Genomic DNA, 23526 nt, shown 5'->3' with positions numbered 1-23526 from the left:
GCCGCGCAGGCTCAGTCGTTCTATTACTGAACACGAGGTCAAAGGTTCGATTGCGGGCCACGGCGGTCGGGTTCCGACGGGGCAGAAATGCGAATACCCTCGTGTGTCGTGGTTTGGGTGCAAAGAACCCGAGACGATCCTATAATAATTTGAAAACACCTTTACTGTGACGTCCCTCATAAAGGCCAGACGTCCCTCATAAAGGCCAGTGCGGCAACTCGGGATGCTCAACTTCATAGTTTAATTTAGCTCTTCGTCAGCCGCCGCTCTGTCTTGATTTTCTCTCTCTCCCTCTCTTGTGTTGTTGTATCATTCGCCTCAAAGCCTTCTTACAGGCAGATTGATTTACGCCGGCGGCTCGAATGCTCGCCGCCCGACTGTGCCGTAGTTACTAAATAAGAACTGCCACGGATCAGATACACAGCGGTCAGTAGTGGGCACCGCTGGCAGGTGCTGGACGGTGAAGAGAGGGGAATTAGTAGTCCAAAAATGAGGAGGAGGAGGTTCTTCTTTTTCCTCGCTTGCGGTAGGCCGACAGCTGGCAACCCCGTGGGAAGCGGACCTCAGGCGCCAGAATGCGACTCCCGCTACTCACTCGGCGTGTAGCCGTCTTGTCCCCGGAGCGAAAGCAGATGGCGGCTTGAGGGGAAACCAGAGATACGGCGGCGAGCAACAGACAGTATGCGTGTCGGCATCCGTGGCATGCGACTCTGTCCGGAACGGATCACGGTCAAGGCGGCTCTGCCGCATGCTCCACGCTGGAGACTGCTGGGATTTTTTTGTTTCTTGGCTTCTGGCGTGTTTTAGTTTTTCTCCATGTTTCTTCCTCTTTGGTCTCTGGTTTTGCACTGGCTGGCAATTATGTTTTCTTTTTTCAATTGCTTTCCGGAGGTCAAGATTTTTTATACCTGCGTTGAGCGATTGTGCCTCAGTGCTTGGTTGCCCAGCTACACCATACGTATTTGTATGGCGCGCACTGCTGTTTACTGACTTAATTGTATTTTGTTAGTAGGGACTTAGCAGAGAGGACAGGTGTTACAGCGTATACAAACTTATGTCGGTATACCAGAATGTGTGATTATCACGATTTATTGCCATCCCTTTTGAAAACGGGCCGGTGACAAATAGGTAGTACCCTATAGCCTGATTGAGTTACTCACGCATACTACGCATGCTTTCTGTTCTAGCTTCTTTTAGATGCATCTCTTTAATCTTTTTTGCCTCTCTAGCTTCTCTATCTATCTCGTATCGCTGCCTGTGCTTCAAACGGATGTCATCGTGTCAATTTCTTCCCTGATTTTTTTTCCACTGATACTTTAAACGGGTCTTGCTTCTTGCTTATCGCGACTGCCGATCGGCTGACGCTTCCACCCATTTTAAACCTAAGCGCTCCTGGAAGGTGTACGTTACCTACGGGTCTCACTGGGTGAACCACTTCGCATTCCTTTAGGATGTGCTGAGTGGTCCCCGGAGTTTTGCTGCGGTGTATGAACATACCTCGTCTTGTTGCGAATATTTGCTACGGTATGATTTTGTCCTTAGGCAACCAGCTCGAGCCTCGAATAGCGAGGCACTTCCCTTCGTGTTATCTTACAGATTCTCCTTTCTAATTTCGTTCCTCTCATTCTTGTAAATCTGCATGATTTGTTGCCATTCTTTCCATCTATTTCACTGTCTCGGTTTCTCCCACTTTCTTTTTGATGACTCCTGGTTGTCTATTCACACTTTCACTTACCCTCTGCTTGGTTGCCTACATTATTATACCTCTGCCTCCATTCCGTGTCCACGATTTTGAGGAACCGATATTTGTGCACTTTAGCCCGCCATTTCTTTTCATCCATGTCCGTGAACCTTCCTTCAAAACTAATTTTGCTCTGCGCTTCTCTCACTTCAAACGAGGCCCAGCCCTGGTCCCCATACAGTGCCTCATGGCTTTGCCCCGGGCTGCCAAAGCCAAGCGGCCTACCAATCTTTGCTTAACTTCCAACCCCGACAAGATATCCGATTTTAAGCACAGAATGGCATTTGCGAACGTTAGCGCTGGTAGCATTATTCCTTTCCAGATTCCACGCACAAACCCATGTCTATTGCGGCCCCATATTGGTCTATATGTTTCATTATTGCTGCATTTCGCTTCCCCTTTATTTTTAGATTATTTTGGTGGGTGCTTGAGTAAGTCCTTCCTTAGTTTATGTATGCGCTGAGGTATTTATATGGTTTGACTATGGGTGTGAGTTGCTGTTAAATTGACACCGTATATTTACTCGTCCCTTCATTAAACATGACAATTCCCGGTTTCTCTGTGCTAAACTTAAGGTCTAGAGAATAGACCTTTATGGATAGCCTTCCTAGATAATTTAGGGAGCCTACTACAACGTAGATATGGAAAAGTTATGGGATATTCTCAAGCACGAAGGTATAGATGACGATTTCGTGGAGCTGCTGACGGAGATATATAGAGACAACCGAGTACGAATTGTACGGGAAAGGTGAAAATGTCACGAAGTTGTGGAAATTCACTAAGGACTGAAGCAAGGATGTCCGTTGTCTTCATTACTGTTCACGCTTTATGTTAATTACATAGAAAGATGGCTAGAAAACTGTGAATTAGGGTTTTATTTATCATACACATTCGTAATAGTGCCACAGATCTTCTCCGGGCTGATGCGTGCGGACGGCATAGTGCTACTGGCGGACAATGCAACAGATTTGCAGACACTTGCGAATATGTGTGGCCACGCAACGACAAATCTAAGCTAGCTTTGTCGCTGCGCAGTGCCAGCTAGAGGGTCCCAGATATCTATCTGCACGCTCTTGCAACGTAGAGCAGTCTCTTTACCGGCTAAGCTTTACAAGTTCTTTTTTTCCAGAGGACGAAACTGGAAGTCTTTTGGTGACCTCTGGTTTAAATGATTAAAAAAGCGGTTCAGAATGTCATGTCAACAGGAGTAGCGCCGTGTCAACGTGACAGAAGTGTGACAGTTATGGAGACGTCATGTTCCGGAAGTCCAGGCCAGCGGCAACCACCCTAGACTAAAGCGCTGCCCACCGCTGCCGACAAGAAGCAATGCCAGGGAGATTGCATTCTATATGGGGCCGCATGAGGCGCCTTTCCGTGTACCCAACAATAGAATATGGCATTTCCTATTGCATCACGGATACACTACACGACGGCGCTTTTTTCATGTGGTCCGAAAATTAAAAAGCCCGAGCCTTTGCCTGGCTAGTGTATTTCGCCGGTGTGTAGAGGGGGAGCATACGCCACATCCCTCCCCTTTTCTTCCTCTCCCTCAATACGATACGACAGTATTCACATGCACCACGTGAGTGGACTCACTATAGTGTCAATCTATGCCTTCTTCCTGGAGCGTGAAGCCAACCACTCGAAGCCAACTGCTCCTCCTATAGCGCATTGCAGCCGCATACATGGGTGCGATTCTCTAGAAATGAGATGCGATGCGCCACTTGTCGCATTCAGCACCCGCAAAGTTGAAGTGTCGTTGTAGCCTCCGGAGAGCGCGTCTTCCGTGCGCGTGGCAGCAACCCGCCGTACGTTTTTCCGTGCAAGTGTCTTAGTGTCGTGCAAGGCGTGAAACTCAGAGCACGTCGAGCGCGGCGAGCACATGCTGTCGGTCTTCGTAATCAAAACTCGTGGATCAGGTCCTTCCGCTGTTTATACATGCATGCGTACATCATTTCAAGGCTGCGTAACACAGCAGTATCTGTAGCCCAAATAATCGTGAGCCATTGCGCTCTGTGAAGGTGGCGGATGACCAGCAAAGCTGTTTAGCACACGGCACAGATGTGCCACAGAGTTTTGAACATAGGTGCGGACCCATTTACTGTCCATTAGCATGGATGAAGAGACCGACGCCCCGAGAAACCAGAGGAAACTAGCCACGCGTGACGTTTCGGCGACAGCACCCGCACGGGAGAGCGAAAGGAAAGGAGACACGCAAGCGCTTGGAACGCCGACAAAGAGAGGTCGCGGTGCGAAAAACGCGGGTCTAAACGCGGGTCTACGCGGGTCAAAGTGTTGTATCTGTTCCTATCAGCTTAATATGGATACGGGTTGTATTTGGACCAAATATATCGAACTTATTTTTACATGTTGGCGGAGTGCTTGAAGCCTGCTTCACCTGCGCCGCCGGGAGGCCCGGTATTGTACTATCTTCGGGATCGGCCCACGGTTTTTAGTCTAAGGATATCGATCCGCTGGAAACTCGCCATATACAGCTTCGCTGTAAGAAAGTTTGGCTGCGTCATGTATCAGAACACATTCCAGAATAACTGCATCCCGTCCTCTTGCGTGCGACAATGTGTAACAGCATTTGTGGTCGCGCGCCCATTATATGATTAGACTAGAGTCGCTGTAGGATCCGTGACAACATTCAAGATTTTCGGATATAGCACAGGCGCGGTGCCTCTTTCGCGCGAGCGGCAGATAGATAACAAGTGAGAATTCGTTTCGAAATGGTTGCCGTCAATAAAAAGAAAAAATAATAATAAAGAAACAAGATAGGCGTGACATCTGCTAATAGCAGCGTCTCGTGGCTTCTCATTTACTGCCGTATGTCTTTATATATGGCAGCAATGCGCTAGGAACGCGCGTCGCATTAATCTGGCAGCAGAGGTTAGATTGACAGGGGTAAGTCGAGTGACGCGCGGCGCACGTAAGCGGTGGCGTATATCCCATCGAGAGAGAGAGAGCGAAAAGTGAGACGGCTCTAGAGGTTCCTACTCGTGTCGGACGAAGGCTGACGCGCAACGCGTAAACGCTGTCGCGTAGTGTTAATGATACGTGTCATGACATGCGACACGCTATCGTCGCGTATATGTAAACGCGGCCCCTGTATGTGTATTGAACCACGCCACGATCGTGCGACTCTCGTTGAATGGCGAGAGCTTTACGATGGCCAGTTCGATCGGGCTAGTGGCATGGTACGATTTCATCCCAGCAAGCGGGGCGAAGTTCGCAAGCATGCCAAATCGAGCGCTCACCTCTCCTTGAACCCATGTCCTTGTCAATTTCGCGCTGCCCAATGGCAAGCGCGGAAGGTGTTGTGTCTGTGTAGGGCCACATTAGCGCGGTTGTCAAGTTCAAAGAGTACGCTGGTTCCCAGGTTCCTGAAGTTCTGCAGTATCGGACGAATGTAGTACGCACACTCCATGAATTCGAGAGTACGCACCTCAATCGCACAGCTTGTTTTCGATGTCACCTTTTACACGAAAATGGAAGATGCGGTTTACAGCTCCTGTTGAACTTCACATTTGCGGTTCTAAACGCGATTTTGTTTTGCCACTTGTGGCGTGAGTTACCTTAAAACGTATTTCTATATTCTAGAAGGTGTGGAAGTTGAACTCGCACTAATGGGGTTTCGCAAGGCGTGACTTGCTTGCATTTGCACGTGCGACATCATGGGTCGTGCTTGTATGTGGTCACGTGCGTGCGAGTTTACCAGCATATACGTCCGTGCAAGCAAGCGTAACTTGCCACCCTTCTCCCGTTATGCCCCGCAGAAAACAGCTTTGCAATGTTTTTTATGCCCTGCAGAAAACACCGTGCTCATATATGAACGGTCATCAGCAATTACAAATGAGCTGTGCGAAACGGCCAGACAGCATTGCTTTAAGGGAATAAGTTGATGCGAATCGCTATGCACAAATCTACGGTTTCAACGTCGGCCCAAACTGCTTGAAAAGCGCTAATATGCTTTTTAGAAGAGACGGCGCTAACCGAAAAATTATAGTGTATGCGAACTGACCTGTTCTTTTCTTTTGTATCTTCTCTTGATTTCTCATCTTTTCTTCCCTTGGCGCATCGGACTAGGCAGAGTAGCCAACCGGACACCTAACTTGGTTAACGTATCTGCCTTTAACCTCTTCCTTTCTTCTCTCTCTCTCTCTGTATGTATATATATATATATATATATATATATATATATATATATATATATATATATATATATATATATATATATATATATCGCCCTCTCTCTACTGTGTCAAAATCGGGAAGGGACATGATGTCGTTTGCCAGAGGCTGCCTTCGTTGCCGGCTTTTCCCTAATCTGATGACGAAGCTGTGTGCTCCGCACACGGAAACGCGGATCCCAAATTAATTCATTGTAAAACATGAATAGTGCCAAAGAGTTTCGCTTTATTTTTCAAAACGCCGTGCCGGTTTTATCCTGGAGATGACCAATTGCCGTTTGTTAGCCGTGGTGCGCCACGGGCTCGCAATCGCCAGCATGCATACCCCAAGGCGAGATCAAAATGGTAAAAAGTTACTTGCATAAAAACGTCAACTATGCCATAACAGTGCTTTTATTAAAATTTTGTCTGTGGAATGATGTAAAATACGATGAAGGCAAAATTTTGGATAAACTACAAAAAAAAAAAGTGTGAAACGGAAAACAGAAGAAAACAGAAATGGAGTGGGAAGGAAGCGCCGTACTTGTTTCTACAAAAACACAATATTTTTAATTACGGCTAACTGTTAGATGTCTGTACAGACCGCTGACAGCATTCACAGCTACCGCCCCATCTTCGCCATTCAACGTCACTGTTGTCAAAACTCATTACGGTGTACATGATAGTTGTCAGCTTATACTGCGGTCACACGGGATATTTTCGATCACGACTAAACATGATCGGAATCCAATTTACCGATCTCAATCGACTATCTACCGCAGCTCGCGCGACAAGGCCATCCACAGTCGAGAAATGCGGACACAGTTTTGCTCGAGGGCCTGTGTAACAAGTGCAGAGATCCCAATTGCATATCACTTCCGAAAGACCGTGCGAAGTTATTTATACCTCAGTCACACAGGACACTTTCAATCACTATCCCGATAGGGAAGACATTTTTCGATCGTGATTGGCTCTTTTGCGCAAGCTATGAAAGGAAGCCACTCTACTTGGCGATGTATTAGCGCTTCTAAAATAAAACTCGTGAAGCTCTTGGTCTTACGATCTTAAACGATGCATCTATAGAAAAGATGGAATCGAAGAAAAGAAAACTCCACTCGCTAACCGCAAGATGTTGTAATCCACAGAACGAAAACCAGAAACAAAATGTCGTGGGCACTTACTGCAGACATGCTCTCTGTCTTGTTCCTTATGTATGTGTTCATATATCGATTCGGTATCAGTACGTGACAAAGCTTATCCCGCACACTTACTAGGGGCCACAATAATTGCTTTTCTATAGTCTTCAAGCAGTAGTATATCTGCGGCGTTTTTTGTTACATTCCTTCCTACGCTGCATCATCCTTTTCTCTCTCTCTCTTCTCTTATTACAGATGTCCCCAGCGTTACAAATTCTCCAGTCTTCTCCGTTAGGGCTCCTCCAATCTGCCACCGTTAAAGCATATAAAGTCCATGAGCAGGCCGTCTACGCTGGCTGGCTGGGCATGACGCTAGCCCGCAGGTGTACGCTCAAGTGTGGGAAAAACGGCAGGTGGAGCAATGGTGCACGCAAACACTGAGCCCCTTCTTCGCCTCCCCTTACTCCCCCCCCCCCCCCCTGCCCCTGCCCCAACTCCTGGTTCGCTCCCAGTTATGGTCCCGCTGTTGCCGTCATGTACGGCGAAAGTGCGGCAACAGCTGCTGACCGACTTCGCGCTTCGCTGCCGCTAATGAGGAGTTTGGACGGAGCGTCGGGGCTGACAGGGGGCGCTTTTTTACACGCCCTTTAACGGACCGCCCAATGTGCACTGACCTATAAACGGCACCAAGCTCGGAAGTCTTGGCTTGAGTGTTTTGTACGATAGCGAAAATGCAGACCAGGAGATGACTGCAGTGCGCGAAGATGGGTGCCTTGTGGGCTTCTTTCTTCCATATTTTTTAAAGAAATGATTTTAATAAACATCACCTGCACTTAACCCGTATTTCGGCTTGTTGAGCTGGATAATCTGAACAGGCGGGATTATTTTCGTCACAAATCGCAGTGTCAAGAAGTCCGGCTAATTAAGAAAAAGTACTAATTAAGAATTCTCAATATTCACTTTAGGGCGCATGTCCCAATTGCGAAATTAAAGTTGAGCAGTAGTGAAGTAATGTCTACTTAGCGAAACACATAAAGCCGACTGGCAAGGACAACGAGGAAAGCATAGAGGGAATTACTTGTTTCTTTAATTGAAATGCAGAAATCATAAGTAACTGAAAACGAATGTGACCCCGCCGTGGTGTCGTAGTGGCTATGTATAGTTGTGCTGCGCCGGGGGTGCGGAATCGAATCCCGGTGGCGGCGGCCGCGTTTCCATGAGGGGGAAATGCAAGGGAGAGAGAGAGAGAGAGAGAGAGAGAGAGAGAGAGAGAGAGAGAGAGAGAGAGAGAGAGAGAGAGAATGGCAGGGACGTTAACCAGACTAAGTCCAGTTTGCTGCCCTACACGTGGGGAGGGGAATGGGGAGTGAAAGAGAGAGAGAGAAAACATGAGTCTACACCGCACTTTCACAAGCGCTAAATTAGGTGTAGGATGTCCATAGTCTGGCACTCAAGTCTGTTGCCTTCAGGTAGTGAAGATGCGCTCGAACTGCTTTCTGGGCTAATGAACTGTGAGGCCAGGCTCCCAAGATCTTTGCTTCTGTAAATTACCTGTCATCCAGTCTATTCAAGGCACGCTGCAGAGTCTCACGTTGGCTATCAAAGCGAGAACAGTGGCACAGAATATGCAAGGACGCCTTTCTACCATGCATTGGGTGCACATTAAAAAATCCCGGGTTGTCAAAATTAATGTGGAGTTCCCCACAACGGCGTGCCTCTTAATTATACCTTCATTTTCGTGCGTAAAAACCCAGAATTTAATGTGATATCAGATGAAAGTGGACGCAAAAACAACTGGCCGCAGGTGGGAAATAAACCCGCGCCTTCGCATTACGGATTCCCGACCACTTTCCTGGGTATTTATGATCCCGCCGTGGTTGCTTAGTGGCTATATGGTGTTGCGCTGCTAAGCACGAGGTCGCGGGGCCGAATCCCGGCAACGGCGTCCACATTTCGATGGGGACAAAATGTGAAACGCGCACCCATGGTTTGAGTGCGCGTTGAAAGACCTCAGGAGTTCCAGATTATTCCACGGTTCCTCACTACGGCGTGCCTGATAACCAGATCATGGTTTGGGCACGTAAAGCCCGATAATGAGACTTTCTTTAGGTATTTGTGTATGTGCACTAGACCTAACACTCCAGTGGTATATGTAATCGTGGTTGGAATGACGGTTTGCGGAAGAGGAGGAGGAGGAGGAGTACGAGGTATAAAGGCACTGTTCTGGGGATCATGTTTCATGCACTGAAGCACTTGTGGGCTTCAGTGCACGAAACGACACTTTGTTAACAAATTAACCGGAACGCCAACGCATTTCTCCGCAAAGTTCTGCAATTCATATCTCGAAACTGGTGTCATCTTGGAAATTCGTTCCAAATGGATCCGCCTTGCGAACTCTACGGCTAGAATTTGTAAATTGCAATATGGGCCATAATATAGTTAGTTAAGAACTTAATTAGTGAATTTTTATTAATTAGTCGATTTTGGATCTCAATTTTTTGTGGAAGTGTTGTCCGCCGCTTCGAGTAGATAAGTTCATGAACTACAATTGTAATATCTGCCACAGGCAACTTTTAAAGATTTTTGAAAGTGGCCGCTAGAACATCCTGTGTCTATGTATACATAAATATATCCGAAAAGGAAACGAAGAACGCCAACCCAGGGAAAGGGTCAAATAAAACGGAACAAGTTATTGATGCGGTCGTTTCCCTAAGAGGTTGTTTTATTGTGAAGAAGGCCGAATATGGCAAATACGTCTTACCTATGCAGGTGCGAGCACCGTTGAACTGGCGTCGAGACGCACAGATACAGAGGCCGAGGGAGGTGTGTCAGCGGACCGGCTTGCACGGTCAAAGCGGATCAAAGAAAGAGCATTACTGACAACGACTGTGGGGATTGGGAAGCCGCAAGGGTACTGCCACGGTCCTAATTTCAGTATTTCTTTCGTGTGCTATTTTTCCCAACATCGTACGTCGTGCGTGCCGCTAGAAAACACTTATTTGGATATCTCTCGTTCATATCTCTATATCGTTTTGAAGCTTTGAAAATTTGCACATTTGAACATCTTTGTGTAGGCGCCAAGTAGAATACTAGGAAAAGTTAGTTTATCAGATGTGCCAGTGATCGAAAGCAGGAACTTATGCTCTGCACGAACGCTAACCTATTCTTAAGAGGCGGTTGATTTGAGGAACCCAAGAAACGAATCTTAAAGAAATAGAAAACAAAGCAGCGTTTTAGCATTTGGTGGTGCTTTATGACCATAACGCTTAAGACAATTCTGCTTGTTAAAAGCAGTGGATACGATGCGCTCGACATCTCTTACCCCGATTAGATTCTCTCAGAAATATAGACCAAAGTATCGCAGAGACATTTATAACTGGTCCATTATATTAAGCTGTAAATTGATTTCATTGCAGACCGCTTACGAGAAAGTATGTTAGGAACACTGGACTACGTTCAGGCACAGATTCCATTTCGCACAAAACCTTTGGGTGCTATGTGAAAGGCAAGCAAAAAAAATTATGGAGATTGAACGCACATCCCGGAATCTATTTGAAGCAAAGCTTTCGCGAAGCCGGTAATAGAAATGCTCTAAATTTTTAACATTTCATTCTTGCGTCTCTGGCGAAAAGGAAAAGGGCGCGCGGTCCTGAGCTGTCGCGCACTCATGCCGCGCGACGTGGTCACACTCGTCGATCTTCTCGCAAAGCTAGTTAGCATTGGCAAAATACAAGCACACGTGCGGTAGTGGCCACCCGACTGGGAGGCGTTGCTGGATGAATCGGTGTAACTGCAAGCGGTTTTGATGTAAACATTATCTTTTGCATGCAAGTAGTGCATGCACGGACGCTTGCTTTGTGAAATATTATCGCGCTTTACAAGCAATAAAAAAAAGAAGGTGGTTATGGCTTAATAGAGCATCGGGCTACGGTTCGAAGGTAGATCATCATCGGGCACGTTCTTGAATGTTTTTTTGTCAGATATTCGGCAAGACAGCTGCAGCACCTTGCAGCCATGGTCAGAAAAGTCCGGTCCGCAAAGAAACCTTCGCTATACTACACGTCTGGCTCATTCTGGATCACTACGTAAACCGCGCAGTAAGCTGCGCACAGTCTCGCTTTGCTTTTGCTTTAAATATCATGCACAATAGCCTTTCGGTAATAAGAAGCGCAAGAGGCCTAGGGTAAGATTCCTAAATCGTCTCTGATGTAGAGCTGATGCTGGTGGACCATGTGGCGTTTATGGGGAGTTCACTCATTCAGGCTGATAAAGAATGAATAGTGAGGCAAGATTATTTATCCATCAGTAGCGAAAGTTGAACAGTATACACGGAAACATTTTTTTATATAAGAACAGTCTGTGCGCACGCTCAGGTTCAGAGAAGAGAAATCATCATAAAATTTGTTTTGTCATACAAGAATGACAGTACTTAAGGTAATTTCGAGTTACCGTAAAGCATTTCTTTATTCAAGTGTCTCATTATTAGCTCTGAATACAACGCTAGAATTCCTGTAAAACCCAAAAGTTGGCGAAATCGGCCTTCACTACGCGAGTAAATTTGTGGCCCTCGTCAGGTGGGTCGATATGCGTCAGCTACTTTTCCCAGAGTATGCAAACTATTGTTAACATGTGCGACAAATATATAAATGCGAAGTAGTGCGCGACCCCCTTAGAGTACGTCTGCAGGACACATGCAGGGATGTCATGGGAAGCACCAACAGATTTATTGCGTAAAGCACTTTCCGGCACGTTTGTACTAAGAACTATATACACAACGCGCATGTTCGCAAATGGACTCAAGTCTCAGAGTGGTTCGCCAATGTGAAGAGATGCCAACACAGGAAGGAACTATTGAAACGACGCGATTTTTCAGGTTCCCCTTGCTTTTACGCCACAGTCCATTAAAGGGAAGCTGAAACGGTTTTCAATTTCCTTGAATTGCAGAGTCCAGCTGGAATACAAAGGCGTAGAGAGTAGTCAAGATTGTGGAGTCGGTAGTCGTGAAAACTTCCAGCGTTCCACAAGGAGAACGTGAAGACCCTGCTTTGTCGACTATGGCTAGGGGTGGCTTTCACCAAGTCTTTCGCTTACCGAATTGGATGGGCCGACGACGCCACGTGTGAGGACTGTGGTAACGAGGAGACGTTTCAACACCTTCTTTGTGACTGTCCTCGATATAATTTACAGAGACAATCACTCGCAACCGCGATAGCGCGCTTTGACCAAAGACCTCTCAAAGAGGAACTTTTTTTAAAATACCGCCATCACAAGCCATCGCAGCAGAGGGCGACGAGGGCACTGTTGCGGTTTTTGAGGGCGACAGGATTGGACAGGCGGCTGTAGCCTGAACAAATGTTGATAGTGTGGCAAGTGTCACTGTGCTGTGCGATGACAGTATTCGGTGCCAGTGACCGATTGTGACTGTGTGTCTACGCTCCTTCCTTTCCTTATCTCTACTTTGTTACCACTTTACCTCCCCCTCCCCTCTCTCCCCAGTGTAGGGTAGCCAACCGGATCTTTTTCTCTGGTTAACCTCCCTGCCTTTCCCCTTTCCTCTCTCTCTCTCTCTCTCCTTGAATTGCTGGGATTGGGAAGAACAGACCTAATAATTTACGGTTCCGAAATTTTTTTCTTTGTTTTGTTAATATAAGGGGCGGAAATCGCTTTCTAAATCACCCCCGCGGACACGCCCCCATCGCTTCCCGGAGCGCCGGGTGAGGTGGTTGCCAGAGGAGAGAACCGGCGAGAGTGACGTCATTCGCGGGGACCGAGCTGCCGGACCGGCGTGCTGGCATGTGCTGTCATGCCTCTTTCCGTCCTGGGCCTTACTGAACGACGCTACGAGAGATCTGCCGCCGGCGCCGCCGCTCACGTTTGTTTTCTTTTGCGATTTTCGTAAACTGTTCTTTCCTTCTGTGCTGCGTGAGTGCCTATAGCCAAGGGCGCCCAAGGGCTGCGCGAACACAGGCGGTTGAGACGAAGTGGTATTTCACAGGTTCCCGAAGGACGAGAAGCTTGCAGCGCAGTGGGTCCGTGCTGTGAGGAGAGATAAGTTCGTGCCGACGAAATCAACTGTGCTGTGCTCGGACCATTTCCGTGATAGCCGGATAGCCTTACGACAAATGCGGAAACGCGTTGTTGCTAGCGTTGCTATACGCGGCGTGCACGCCGATGGCCGCGCCACTGGTGGCGGCCTTGCGCAGAACGCACGGGAGAGGAGCGAGCCGCGCGCCGTAGCCCGCCGTAGTTTGTTGCGTCGCTGATCGTGCTTCTCCGTCTTATTTGTGTTTTCAGAGCAAAACAGGCAACACCCTTCGCATGTGTGGGATGGCCAAAGCTTCCGAAGAATGTCGAAGAAAAATTGTTGCAGGGTGGGGGGCTCAAATACCGGCGAAAACGTGCCGGCGATACGGTTCTAATTATTCTCCGCAAAGCCTCATCAGCAGGAGCAACGGTGGCAATGGATCGTCGCTTCGGCGCGAAATTTCTTGTTCGTTTCGGTGTTTTTTTCTTTTTTATTATTATTTTTTTACTCGATTGTAGTTAGACGCGTAAGCGACGAAGTTCGTCTGCAGTGCAACATGCGGTTTAAAGGCATTTCGCTAAAGTTCGGAATGCCGTTTGCCGCTTATATTGTTTTCCGCTTCTTTACCGCGTTGGGCTAGCTAGGCAGCACGACTGCATGAGCGCATTGTGTTGTATGTTAAAGCTACAGAAGTTTGAAAGAACTGAAATTGTTAGTTTTATGTGGCCCGGTAAATCCTCGCACCAGATGTCGCGCACTTCATGTTTTTACATCTATTTTATGTGTGGTTTCGCACATGTTTAACTGTTGCTAGTTGCTTCATGCATAACTCTTGATTCTTTTGAGCTGCGAGGTTTTGACCCTGCCTCGTTTGTAAAGGGTATAAATCACGCTGTGTCTTATCGGAATGACACCAAGCAAGTGCTTCTTTAAGAGCTTTATTCATTTCTTCCGAGGGCATCTTAGATATTGTGGTTTTTTGGGAAATGTGTTTAGAACATAGGTAGCTCAGGGCGAGAATTGCTAATAGTTGCTGCATATGGTATTTTTGTTCCATTTTTCGCTGATCCATTTTTCGCTGAATAGTTCGCGTCAAGTTTGGTAAGTCATCACACCTTGATGCTGTCTGAGCAGACTTAACACGCCGAGCGATTTGTTTGTTTCACAACGTAGTCGCTTCTTGCAAGTGAATTTTGTACTCAACTGACTTATTTCTTATTATGCTTACGCCGCATAGGAGTAAACCCGGCCTTGCCGCCAGCGCTGGATCTAATTTGACTGGCGCTGCTCTGCCTTTAAATATATCATGTGGCACGTCTCTCTAGTAACATTTAAAAAAAGTACTGCAAAGTTAGTCAGACTATAGCTTTGTACGTTTCCAAGCAGCTCCCTTGGGGAATTTAAAATTGCCAAAACTGCAGCGCGAACGGCAGTTCATGGGCGGTACAGCGCTAACACGCGCTTTTATTAACCCGTGCGTTTGGTGGCTTCGTTGACTATAGTGTACGCGTTTCTATCAATAAATTCGCAATTATTCTTCTTCAGGCGACTTTCACTACACTTATTCGGCGGCGTCACATGTATTCATCGGCAGAAAAATCACAACGGCATATGCAGACCTCGCACCGTGCGGATTTGTTATATAAGTCTGCACTAACGACGGTTGCTTATTATTGAGGTACAGAAGAAGCATTACGGCAAGGGTAGAATTAAAAAAAAACACGGTCGAGACATCGCATTAGTCAACAAAATTTGTCGGCTAGTTTACATGAGCTCCACTTCATGTAAATGGTCTTCATGGCGTTTGTCTGCGGGATGCACCTGGCGCGTATGTGGACCATGTTGCCCCAAACACCGGTAACATCTTGTTCATACCCGCTCCCACAGAGGTCTGCGTCTTCCCTACAGCTGTCACCGCAGAAGAAGCAGTCTGGCGCCCGAACAAAGGACAAATCGCAGCCGCGAACTTCAGTCACCCTTGCTGCAAAGCGTTGTCGTCTGCTACTGCTCCCGCGCGTATTGTTGGAAGCGCCCGCTAGGTGGCTATCAGTGGCGCCTCTATAGGCGGTGCACGAGGCCTATACTCCGTTTCATACATCAGGTGCAACGCTGTGGAGGCTTGAGATACTTCTTGCAGTGGCTGCGTTCGCACTTAGAAAAAGTTCGGTGTTTCTTGACCCGATTTTTGAGAACATTTTCCATATATAAGCTCAGTTCTGAATTAAAAAAAAAAGAATTTACCCATAGAAACAATCCGTGTACTTATACGGCTGCTAACACGTTCTTTTAAATCAATTTTCTTTTCGGCATTTTCTAATTGCAGCCCGTCGTGGCAGCTTCACGTGCATGCTCGCGCGAGGAAACGCCGCTGGCACGCTGCGAAGCATAGACGGAAACGCGCGCAGTAATAAATTTTGGTGACCGGACTTCACGCGTAGCTTCCACAGCGTTGCACCTGAGGTATGAAATGGAGTATAGGCTTGCCTAGTGACGTTCGACATGCGGTTGCAGTTATCGTGTTTACCACACGGCGGTGCTAAAACTGCCTAATATCTTTATGTCAACACTAGCATGGAGCACGCATACCGATTCTTGATCGAGCCACAATAGCAAAGTCGTCGAACCCTGGTGTGAATATTGCACATATAATACCTCTGGCCATCTCTGGATGTGTATGATAAGCAACTTCCATGACTGTACCTCGCAGCACTGCATGTGCGTGCTTTAAAACGCGGCATTTATGTTCGCGATCGTGTATCAACACTAAAAAAACCACGGAACTTTAGACAAGCAGCGGCAAGGTGCTTGACATCGCGGAATTGCACCCGTGTTTACAATCTAATGAGAAGTTAGTGCTTCGGCACTCTTCCAGCAGCAAGTTCCCAGTGACACTTTAGCGCATTTTTTCTTCCGTCATTAGAACGTGCAGCTACATGAAAAAAAAAAAAACATACGTACCAGCTAAAATTTCCAACGCGCGAGAAAGTGCACACATCGCTCTCGCTGTTGGCACACTCAACATCGTCGTTGCCGCCGTTGCCGCCATCGTTTTCCGTATCGGCTGTCGGTTCGAACATGTACGGCGAAAATACAAGCTGTCCGAGACAGCGAGAACGTTCCATAATGCTTACAACTCAGCTTTGAAGCCAGAACAGAACAGCGTGCTACGCTCTGAAACGGCGGCGCCGACAGGCGACTGCCGCGAATGAAGTCACAGCGGCCCCGACCAATCACGAGCAACAGCGGCGTTCGCGCGATGCCCTGAGGCGCTGGTGCGCGTTTTCTTGAAAAAACAGCCGCTTGCGTTTGTTTCCGCCCTTTTTGAACCAGATATTCGTGTTCAGGGGACACAAAAACTGTAGAATGCCGTAGAGAACTCATTTTTTTCGAAAAGCGCTTCAACGTCCCTTTAAGTTCGGAATACCGACCTGGTCTTTGCCACTTTTCTTGCAAATTTTTCAAGATGCTTTGGCTCTGTTGCTAACAATTCATCCTACTGCTGCAAAGAAGCTACGATTGGATGGTTTCTTCTTTTTCTAAATTTCTTTGTCGAGATTGCTCACTGCTCCGACAATCTGTTTGCCTGTCTTCTGTCATGAAACCGATGCCGTCAGTTAACTAGTATGCGTATAACTAGTATAACTAGTAATTTCTTTGTCGAGATTGCTCACTGCTCCGACAATCTGTTTGCCTGTCTTCTGTCATAAAACCGATGCCGTCAGTTAACTAGTATGCGTGTTTTCTTGTTTGCTAAATAGTTTTCTAGTTTGTTAAGGTTTGATATTTCATTGTTTCTGTGAAATGTGGAGAAAATAAAACTCGGAATGATATTATTTATACAAGTAAAAGGCATCAATGAACTGTAACACTCAGACGAAAAACTAGCTTTATAGAATTTTCGTAAATAAGACTCGAGGTCACCTTACAATGCATTACAATGTCACCCATATCGAAGTGGAAACAATTCTTTGGGTGGCTGTGTGCTGACTTAGACGAAGCCTGCGAGATCTTCGCAATGACATGCTTGTGATCGCTTATTTCAGATTTGCGAAAGCTATATAAAGAACACTTGAATTTGAACCGGTTCAGCATGGGATCTCCCGTTAATCTGAAGAGTGACTTCGACGATTAATACCTAGGAGCCTTTGAAGTATGCTGAGGCGTTCCTCGAGCAACCTCGAGTTCCTTAGTAACTTAAGAGGCACGTTGTCCTCCATTTGCTATTATGAGGGTGGTTGAAACCTGTCGGCACTTCTTTCACCCTTTCACTGCAGCACAAAAGGCATTCACTAGCAATTGCAGTTATTGAGAGACACAGGGCCTACAACAATACGGTGGTTCAGGCGAACAAGAAAGAGCGAGAAGTAAACTTTATTGGAGGGGGCGAATTAGTACTTGAGACCCTGTTAGAGACGCTAGCGTGGAGGACCTGTGGCCAAAATCTGCTATCGCGTCATGAAGTTTGGATCTGAGATACCTCCTGCCCTCTATGGTGACTCGTGATCACGAGAATTGAACTTTGAGTTGAAGGAATTGTTCGCAAACGAGACTTCTTTATGCTACTCTCACAACAACTAGCGTTACACCAGATGTACTTTTGATACCGTGGTTATATTCCAGCGCACACAGGTTTCTTTCTTTTTGGCAAACAAATTCTTTAGCCCCCTTTGATATTCCTGAATGGAAGCGAACGCAGGTGTTTAAACTGTCTCACACGACATCATCTACAGGAGAGCTTTCTTTGCAATATTGTATTTGCTGTGATACATAAATTAAATTTAAAAAGGGACACAATTCGTCAATATATGTGCTTTCCAGGCAGCTTTGTCGTGACTTCATGGTGACAACAGCAATTCGCAATACATGGCATTGGTTTACTGGACACTAAAGAAACTCACAAATGCAAGTGAGAAGAATCGCATGATAATGTCCTAATAAATACCTGACCGCTATAATATACGTGGGAATGGTCCAGCAGACGAGCAAGCTGGGCAAGCTCTTGATAATAATGCAATATATGAACTTCCTCTAACACGAGGGGAATCGCAGCCCATGCTAAGACCGATCTCGGCCCGTGGTTGCAGAGCAACATGGTTCAATCAGAATTCAGAATATTCAGATTTATTTTACATGGACCCAATTCGCTTCAAGTTAAAATGCCGTCTATATTGAATACAACCAGAAACTATGAAATGCTGATTCACCGTCTGCAGCTCGGTACCGCGTATAAAAAAACTCTTTCTGCATAAAATTTCAAGAGTTGATAGTCCGCAATCCATTTGTGGCTGCACGATTTCAAATATAGAACATCTGCCAGAATGTCCGCGACACGACACACGAAGACAACGTTTAACACGTGCTTTAATGGTACTCGAGAGGCCCTTCAGCCTCAACAATATCTGATATCCATGGTCAACATATTCATTGCAAAGACAAATAGGGGTAATGGCGCTCGAAAGATTGCTAGACGCGAGCGATGCTCTCAGGAACTCTCGAGTCGATAATTTATCACTCCGTGTTTCATTTGGCCCGACTTTAGCTCACTCAATGCATGGATTGATGTGCCTTCGTTCGAACTCAGTATTTTCTGTCGTCATGCCCTGACTTTAATGTGGTAATGTTACCAGACATTGTGTTGACATTAGTGCACTTACGTGACTACACTTTGTGTTGGCATTAGTGCGCTTATGTGACTGGATTTTGTGCTGCTGTATTTCTGAGTTGTGTTTCAGTTTTAGTGTAGCTTCAGTACACTTATGTGGATGACCTTTGTCTTACTGTGTTTGTGAGCAACTTCTAAACATGATATAACATTGACATTGACATACATAACATGACATTGCCTTCTACTCTCAGTCACTGATTGATGCCGGTCGCAAGCTACTACTGTAAGATTCAAAAGAGCCGTTGAAATCGCAGTTTGGCCATCGATACCTGGCTTTTTATGTTGGCTTTTCATGTTTCATGTTTTCATGTTGACCTGACTTCTGTTTCGTCAAAGTCTCCGAAAAGTCGGTAAGCTGGTGAACGAATAAAGGAGGCGACAGCCAGAAAAAGCCTATTGCTTAATCTAAGTTCCACCGGACTGATTCGCATCAGCCAACGTATACTGGTAATGACGATTGAAAGTAGCTAGCTAGGAAAAGGAGGACCCTTTCGCAGTCACTTCACAGCCAAGTGGAAACTATTTAGAATTGTCGGGATTTGTTGCCAAGGATTACATTAAATGTCACAACAGCGACCGAGGTACTGTGAAGAAGTGCGCACAAACTACCGAGCGCAAGAGCAGACGACATTGCGGCCGTCCTCAACAAGATAAAAAGAAAGACGAGGGAGGCTCGTGGAGCGCGTGAAAAGGGTCTCGCGCAACGGAGATCGTTGGAACGCCGGCGCGACTAGGGCCACCGGGCCTACGGAACCGACGTCTACCGGTGAGGTTCACCTGACCGAGCGTCCGTCTTCGGGACAGGGAACGCCTCGGGTCGTTGCACGGCACGAGACCCCGGAACGGCCTGCTGCAGCCTCGAACCCGCATCTACGCGCGAGGTTCGGGAGAGCGAGCGTCCGTCGTCGAGACGAGGAGCGCCTCGGGTCGTTGCCTTGCACGAGGCCCCAGGTCGGCCTGCCGGCATCTTGGAACCCGCTTCTACGCGCGAGGTTCGAGTGACCGGGCGACCGAGTGGCCTGTTCTCGTCTACGGAGCTGTGGGCCGTCCACCTTTTCCTGCCCGTGCTGCTGCGTCTGCTATTCCACGCCGGTCATCACTCGACGAAGAAGCGTTTCACGTCAAGGACTCTACGTGTCACCACACTCCGGACTTAACCGCAACCTCGTGAGACTGCATTTTTTTCCTACTTACGAACAACCTTGTATGTGTGGGTCTAGGTTAAGATATTTTTTTTTCGTGTTCACGTGCCGTCTAATATAATTGTGTGTTTGCTCATCATGCACCGTCTCCCCCATCTTCCTCGCGTCACACGCTTTGCAACGTGACGATCCTAACAACATCACATATCTGGCGTCCGCGACAGGACCGCTCTTACGCTATCGAGAAGAGCAGCACATTGCATATGCGTGTCTGACGGGTGAGGTTGGAGACAGACAAGCTTACGGCAATTGGAAAAGAACTGGGGTTGACTGGCCCGGCACTGAAACAATGGGTAGACGAAGAGCGCGCACGCGAAAGGGAAGCGCGTGAAGCAGGTCTGGCTGAACGCAATGCTGCAAAAGAAGCTGATGCCGAAGCGCTAGCTAGATTAAAGGCTGAAAGGGAAGTGCTCGAGCTCAAGTTAAAGTTGAGGGAGTTAGACGCGACAGCGGGTAGCATGAGTACTGGGCAGCTTACAGAGTGTGTGCACGCAGGTGCTTTCGAGAGCTACCAAAGTCCGCACAAGCTAATCCCACCATTTAACGAAGAACGCGATGAGTTGGATGCATACATTCAACGATTTGAGGGCGTCACAACGAGACAGGGCTGGCCACACGACAAATGGGCCCTATCGCTGAGCCTCTGTTTGACAGGCGTAGCTCTAAGTGTTGTCGGTAGAATGGCACCGGATCATGCCATGGACTATGCGACATTAAAACAGACGCTTTTGCAACGCTTCAGATTCACGGAGGAAGGCTACCGAAGGAAGTTTCGGTCGGCGAAACCCGATAATTCCGGAACTGGTAGACAGTTTGCCGGTCGTCTATTGGGATACTTTGATCACTGGCCAGAAATGGCCAATACGGACAGGACATACGATGCTCTGCGGGACAAGATTGTCTCAGAGTAGTTTCTGATGACTTGCCATGAGAAACTGGCAGTCTTTTTGAGAGAGAGGAACTGTCAGGGACTTGACAAGCTAGCGGAAGCTGCTGATCATTACCTGGAGGCGCAAGGGTTAGTTAACCTTGGCAAAGGTAAAAACGAGAGGGATACTAGCAAGCCACCAGGTCAAGCTCGAACTCCTGAGCGACAAGAAGAAAAGGAAAGACCACGCTGCTTTCTTTGTGGTAAACGCGGTCACAGAGCTGCTGATTGCTGGACCAATACGAAGGGTCCAAATACAAATACATCTTTCTGTGGAAAGTGCCACCGCACTGGGCACAAGACAGGTGACTGCCCCAAAAAACCCAACAGTACTGAGAAGGCTTCGTGCTCGATGCAACAAGTAGACATGTCCAAGGCAGTAAACGAAGAGACACCGACCTTGCGTCGAGTTCCCGGAAGTTCGGAATGCGGGAGAACGCAAACGCATAAACGAGACGAGAAGTCTATGCCTACAGCCGAAGGTATGCTTGAAGGACATCCCGCTACTGTCTTGCGAGATACGGGATGTGACTCTATTATTGTCAAGAGGTCCCTTGTACCAGACAGTAAGCTGACAGGAAAAATTTCCTCGGTGTGTCTCCTGGATAGAAGATTGTTGAAGCTACCTGAAGCAACCGTGGAGATCGCGTCACCGTTCTTCACAGGCAAGACTAGAGTTTTATGCATGGACAATCCCTTATATGATGTTGTCCTGGGAAATGTGAAAGGCGTACGGAATGCCTCCAATCCTGACAATGAATGGAAAAGACATCTTTATACACCGAGCGCTGCGGATGATTGCTTTAGATCAGAAGGTGGAAACGGTTTTACTAATGAATCCATCTCTGCTGACATTTTATCATCGGCTGCTAGTGAAACCAGGGACAAGTCGGAAGTGGCGGCGACAACCAGACAGCCACGATCAAGTCCGCCTTCATTACCAGTACCAGCTATAAACCCCCTAGACATTAGCCCAATCGCCTTGAAAAGCAGGCAAAGGGAGGACAGCAGTCTACGTAAATGCTTTGAAGCAGTGGACAAAGAGATGAAGACTAGGTTCGCCAACGTCCAATTCTTTATAAAGGAGGGAATTCTTTACCGAAGATACACACTGCGGTCAAAGAAACAAATGGAACAGCTTGTCGTAACCAGAAGCCTTCATCATTTTGTGATGAAAATGGCTCACGAAGGGATCCTTGCCGGACATCAAGGAATAAAGCGAACCACAGACCGTGTGAGCGAAGAGTTCTACTGGCTTGGATTCCAATCAGACATCACGCGATTTGTTAAATCGTGCGATACGTGCCAGAGGACTTTTCCCAAACATCTAATAGGTCGAGTACCATTGGGAAATACTCCCGTCATTGATACCCCGTTTAAGAGAGTTGCCATTGACATTGTGGGACCATTAACTCCCATGTCAGAGAAAGGGAATAAGTACGTTCTGACAATGGTCGATATGACAACGCGGTATCCTGACGCTGTGGCACTGCCAAGCATTGAAACAGAAAAAATTGCTGAGGCACTTCTAGAGATGTTCTCTCGTGTGGGAGTCCCACAGGAGATAATCAGTGACAGAGGCACATCATTCTCGTCACGCCTGATGAAGGAACTGAGCCGTCTTCTCTCTTTTACGCAGTTAACTCCATATCATCCGATGGCAAATGGCCTTGTGGAGAGGTTCAACGGCAGCCTTAAACAAATGATAAGACGAATGTGTCGAGAGAGCCCGAAAAAATGGGACCGTTACTTGGCACCCTTGCTTTTTGCTTATCGCGAAGTCCCTCAGTCAAGCCTGGGTTTTTCACCCTTTGACTTGTTGTATGGCCGTCATGTCAGAGGACCCATGGCGATATTGAAAGAATTATGGACAGGTGATCATCTTGATGATGACACAAAAACCTCATACGGGTATGTAGTGGAGCTACGGGAGCGTCTTGAAGACACTTGTCGTTTAGCCAAGGAGGAGCTTCAAAAAGCTAAACTTTTACAGAAGAAACACTATGACCGGAAGGCCAGACCACGTCATTTAGCCGTTGGAGACAAGGTTTTGCTACTGCTGCCTTCGGACAACAACAAATTGATTCTTACGTGGAAAGGGCCATTCACTGTACTTGAGAGGAAAAATGACGTCGTTTACGTTATTGACCTCGGGACAAGGACGCCAGATATGTGATGTTGTTAGGATCGTCACGTTGCAAAGCGTGTGACGCGAGGAAGATGGAGGAGACGGTGCATGATGAGCAAACACACAATTATATTAGACGGCACGTGAACACGAAAAAAATATCTTAACCTAGACCCACACATACAAGGTTGTTCGTAAGTAGGAAAAAATGCTGTCTCACGAGGTTGCGGTTAAGTCCGGAGTGTGGTGACACGTAGAGTCCTTGACGTGAAACGCTTGTTCGTCTAGTGATGACCCGCGTGGAATAGCAGACGCAGCAGCACGGGCAGGAATAGCTGGACGGCCCACAGCTCCGTATACGAGAACAGGCCACTCGCTCGCCCGGTCACTCGAACCTCGCGCGTAGAAGCGGGTTCCAAGATGCCGGCAGGCCGACTATTCACCCCGTATTTCAGCAGTTCATGAAGAGTAATAAAAATAAATACTGAGATTTTAGTGCCAAAACCACGATATGATTATCAGGCAAGCC

General features: G+C 47.2%; 1 non-coding gene across 1 annotated transcript; it reads left to right on the top strand.

Annotated features, from left to right (window-relative positions):
• Positions 1-4010: 4010 nt before the first annotated feature.
• Positions 4011-4193, top strand: LOC142558703 (U2 spliceosomal RNA). The gene has a single exon (XR_012823095.1). It is a non-coding gene; the product is annotated as a U2 spliceosomal RNA (small nuclear RNA).
• Positions 4194-23526: the final 19333 nt, after the last annotated feature.

This window comes from Dermacentor variabilis, chromosome 9, assembly GCF_050947875.1.
Source record: "Dermacentor variabilis isolate Ectoservices chromosome 9, ASM5094787v1, whole genome shotgun sequence".
Taxonomy (NCBI): domain Eukaryota; kingdom Metazoa; phylum Arthropoda; class Arachnida; order Ixodida; family Ixodidae; genus Dermacentor; species Dermacentor variabilis.
The sequence above is the reverse complement of the archived record's forward strand: the minus strand, read 5'-3'. Positions and strand labels throughout refer to the sequence as shown.